The sequence below is a fragment of the Pollicipes pollicipes genome, unplaced genomic scaffold (genome assembly GCF_011947565.3).
Source record: "Pollicipes pollicipes isolate AB1234 unplaced genomic scaffold, Ppol_2.1 Scaffold_6052;HRSCAF=7182_pilon_pilon_pilon, whole genome shotgun sequence".
Lineage (NCBI taxonomy): Eukaryota > Metazoa > Arthropoda > Thecostraca > Pollicipedomorpha > Pollicipedidae > Pollicipes > Pollicipes pollicipes.
This window is the reverse complement of record NW_023596805.1, coordinates 25,750,678-25,755,515: the sequence shown is the minus strand read 5'-3', so window position 1 is coordinate 25,755,515 and position 4,838 is coordinate 25,750,678. Positions and strand designations below refer to the sequence as shown.

The 4,838-nt window shown below is 49.8% G+C and overlaps 1 long non-coding RNA gene across 1 annotated transcript; it reads right to left on the bottom strand.

Annotated features, from left to right (window-relative positions):
* Positions 1–1,804: 1,804 nt before the first annotated feature.
* On the bottom strand, positions 1,805–4,273 carry LOC119104492 (uncharacterized). The gene is made up of 3 exons (XR_005094947.1): positions 4,082–4,273; positions 3,128–3,208; positions 1,805–2,616 (listed from the first exon to the last, which is right to left on the bottom strand). It is a non-coding gene; the product is annotated as an uncharacterized LOC119104492 (long non-coding RNA).
* Between the last annotated feature and the right edge of the window lie 565 nt (positions 4,274–4,838).

Here is a 4,838-nt window from a genome sequence, read left to right as displayed (position 1 = left end):
ACTGAAGGAATCGGAGGAGACGTGTTCGGAAAAATATTTTCGATTGGTGGGCTGTTGCATTTGGCGCCCGTACGTGACGTCCTGCATAGAGGAGTCTGTAGCGTACGTACGTAGAGAGTCTGTAGCGTACGTACGTAGAGGAGTCTGTAGCGTACGTACGTAGAGGAGTTTGTGGCGTACGTACGTAGAGGAGTCTGTAGCGTACGTACGTAGAGGAGTCTGTAGCGTTCGTACGTAGAGGAGTCTGTAGCGTACGTACGTAGGGAGTCTGTAGCGTACGTACGTAGAGGAGTCTGTAGCGTACGTACGTAGAAGGAGTCTGTAGCGGTACGGTACAGTAGAGCGAGTCTGCGCCGTCTTTACAGGCGGCTGGGTGATGTAGAAGCTTGTAGTGGAGCTGGACCTCACATAGAGACACACTCTTGCGTATTATGCTGCATCGTTGGAAGAATCTGGAACGTCAATCTATGTGGATTTCTTTGCAAGGAATACCCCTTCCTATGTCCTTCGGTATATTTTTTGAGAAGCGGCAGCCGAAGATATCAACCGCTTCTCACGTACGCCTCACACCCGAAAAATGCGCAACAGCATGGACAACGGTCCAGTTACGATACAATGCATTCCATATGCACTTTCAAGACAGTTTCGGGTCAGGACTGGGTTAAAGCAGGTTTATCCTCCACTGGAACAAGGTACGCTTTGCACCGGTAATCCACAGCCTCGACGGGAGCGCAAGGACACTGAACACTGGCAATGATGTAGGTATGCACAGGTCTGGTGTATATGGCTTATTTTGGGGAATACATGATTCAAGTCAGTTTTCTAGCCCCTTTCAGTCATAATTTCATGCAAGCGCGTCTCTTAAAAGATTAGTTGGGTGCTGCTTATAAAATCGCCAGTGGACTCTGGAGACAACACGTGATCTATTGGCATCACGGCATGCCATAAGTCTGATCCGTCATTGAACAAATTTAAACACTCACCTGAGCAGACTGGATAAACTCTTGCCACCACGAAACATTAAACAACGATTCTGTCGTTAATGTTAAAACATGCGTTCCAGACAGCGCGAAGCAAAACAAACTAAAAATAAAAGCCCGGCATGGCAATAGGTGCCACCAGGTGGCAACTTTGTCGATATGTGCTATTATGACCGTTAATGAACATAACCTGTGTTGTATATTCCAGAAACCTTTTAAAAATTAATTAAAAAACATGCGATCAACGCATGGTTCGGATTCGGCAGTGCACAACCGACGGCCGTTCCGCCATGGCTCCCGGTGGGTGAAGAGGGAGCCTCTGCTGGCTTCCCAACTGTTTTTGTAGAGCAAAAATAACCCCCCCCCCCCCAAAAAAAAAAAACAACGAAATCCCCTCTCCCGTTGTGGCCTCCGATCCGCAGCAGCTGTTTTGCAGCTTGTGCCTTCCGTCACTTTAAGACAGTGCCCGCGGCTGGTTTGTCATGTCGGGTCAGATGAGGTCAAATCACGTATCTTTGGTGTATATGGACCGCCTCGCGCAGACGGACACACTCGAAAGTTAGACGAATTCTGGAGCAGGAGATGCATCAATGTTATCATTTTATCATGCACTTTATAGGGTCTTGGAAATGCCCTCAAAAGTCGAAATCGGAGGTGTTGGGCCCAACCGACACCTAGGCTGGCCTGCTGCGGGACTGGTTACACCGCAAGCAGAACCATCATTTAAAGCCTCTGAGCTTATGCAAGGCGGAAGTGGTGCAGGTCACAAAAGACTTCAACCCGCATGGTACTCATCACCCCCATCACACACTATGACAAACCACGGCTAACGAAGCTTGTATTCAGAACCGAGCAAACAACAGCGCGTGCATGGCAGCAAGGTCATCCCGTCGTCAGGCAATCTAAAAGGAACGGAAGCCTGCTGCATGAAGCGACGCATGGCATCTTATGCCGTAAGATGCCTTATCTATAGCATGGCATCATCATGGCATGGCATCTTAGCCGAGAGCTGAACAAGAGCGCAGGCCGCCGCCTTCCAGAACTTACGGAGCAATTCGACCGCATTACGTGAGTCGTGATAGCCGGACAAACCGGACAATCATTCGGCGACGGGAAGCATTCCAGGAAAACATGTGTATGAATCACAAGGGGATCCAGGATTCCGTAGCGTTTAATGCTGAGGGGATCCTGGGATCTTTTCCTCGGTGCCCAAGCACATGTTTTATTCCCAGGGAAGGAAGAAGCACGATCGAACAAATGTCACGGCAAAGGTCATAGCAAATCGGATATTCGCAGCAAATCAAGCTCCGTTGCAATACAGGAAGCACGTAGCAGCACCGCGCGCTGATTGTAATTACAGTCTCAGATGATCAAGATCGCACACAGCACAATAACAGTCACAAGTCATCAAGTCGCTGGTGCGGTGACGCTGCGGCAGCCAACGTTCATCAGCGGGAGCTGTGTCTCTGCATGTTTGTTGCAGAAGCTCATTGCATCCCCCAACCCAAAACAAGCATCGCTCGTGATCAGCGGTGTTTGTCGCTTGGCCCAAGGTTTGCTCAGCACCGGAGGTGTGTTGGTGGCGGACTCGGTCAGAAAAAAAGCCACGGGACAGGACCACCGGATCTAACCGGCTCTGAAACAGACCACCGACCAATATGAGGGTTTTCCACACAACAAGTTTGGTTGAACTCCCCCCCCCCCCCCCCCGTGCAGACACTTGGGCTGCAGGGGAGATGACAAAGGTAATCGATTCAGTTACGCTACAGGCGACCTCAATATCTCACAGCTGCCAGAGCGTATCCAGCAGCAGCCTTACAGGATGGCAGACTGGACACCGTGGATGACCAGGCGGCACGGGAAGCAGGGGCAAGGGTCTACGGTGGAACAATGCAAACAAAGCCTGAAAGAGGTGAGCACGGACGTAGAGCGCAGACGAGCAAACAACATGGATCGGGGAAGAACCAAGCCAGCTTGCAAACAAGCAAACTCACGTACGTCTCCTGACCTGAGGAGTATAATAATGCCAGTTAGCAGAGCGATAGACAGGAAGCAGGACAGAGCGCCCCGTTTCCCATTTATCGCCCCCGAAAATTGCATTTCCTCGTTGCATAGCAGGCATTACTGCCATCTTAGAAAACACTTACTCGAAATGTTGCGCACGCATCTTCCAAATATGTTCACGAAGCCTGGCGAGCACCTAAATCTGACCGCTGCAAGAATCGAACCTGGAAAGAGACGCAGGGGTTGCTACTGCCTTTTTGCTTCCCGCGAAGCCACAACAAAGTAAATGTACTAAGGCCTACGGCATACGGAATGAAAGACGTGGTCTTGGTTATGCATTTGTTCCAGTATCCATCGAATGCATATTGCAGTAATGATAGTTTGCATCGGTTTTCTTTTTACCTCAACTAAATAACATGAAAACTGCAAATACTACTATTTGATTGAACAAAACTTTTAATTATGAGACAATCATAAGCTAAATAAACGTAACTTTACGTAGGACCAAGGTAGACGTTGACATAAAAACGTTATGCTCCATACTCCGTGCTGCAGCGGAAACGTAAGTGTTTGATACTCTTCAAGGCCCATTTCTTTCTACTACTCTCCCAACCACCCCAATGAGAGCCTCTTTCGAAAATCATTTTGCACCTGCGCTTTAGCATTTTTTGTCGCATCTCTAATACCCTGCAGTGCTGGGCCCTTTCGAGCGTCAACTTGTATACGGCAGTTTTTTCAAATTGCAAATTTTTCAAAATTATGTTTGTGTTATTGATATTCGCGGGCGTAACCCTATTATGGAGCAGCGTGGCCTTTTCGCAATGTCTTCATAATTTTGTGGCAATTATTTGCGATTTCTTCTATAGTTGTCTCCATTTGTTGTGCGTTTCCTTCATGCCAAATTGGCATTCCAACGGAGATGTTGTCGCGTAGCAAAACACACGCAAACGGCGTTGAATATCATCAGTTTGGCTACAACCGCAACAATATCCACACATCGCCTCTTAGGCCCTGTGACCGCCACAAGGCGCTCCTATCGCTACCAAACAGTGCTGGCACGCAACGACACGTCAAACTCAGCTGAGTCGCGAGCATACCTGGGTTACCCAGTTGTAAGCGTTTGGCATTCACGGGGAACGTGCTGAACAGCAGCGCACCGCAAACCAACAGCACCAGAATAATCTTCATCTCGACGGCACGTGTCCAGCTCTTCACACGTGCCAAGTCTTGTCTGATCTCGACGCTGGAGGCTGTTCAGTCCGGCAGATCTGGACACTGAACTCGGTGTGAGGAGGCTCTGCGCTGTTACAGCCTGCTATAGCTCGGCAGCTGTCCACGATAGCAACATCCGGGACCAGCTCCGGACTGTGCTGGGGCGCACGAAGGCCAGCGGCCGGGTGCATGGCGAGGCGGCGCTTACGACGCGCAGACGATGCTCGCAGATGTGCATGCTATCCAGCTGGGAAAAAACAGGGGACGGACGGAGTAGCGCGATTCGTCGCTGACGTTTGACTCGAGCGTTGCGAACAGCGCCGGATTCGTGGTTGCTGTCCACAACTTGCAGTCGACAACCAGCGATTTGCATCGATTTAGTTAACGCGCGATTGGTGCATGAATGATATGAATTGATACCTGCATGAATTGATATCTGCATGCAAGTAATAACAACGGGGAGCAAAGAACGAATCCACATCAGGCAGTGAATCCAGCGACAGACTCGGCCACGGGCAACTAACTGGATCGCTGCAAGAGGGGTAGGATACATGGACGTGGTTGAGGCTCGCATTCAAAAATCCATAGCTTCTTCAGCCACGTGACGCCCAGCTCATGCTCGCATACGCGCATGGAGTCGCA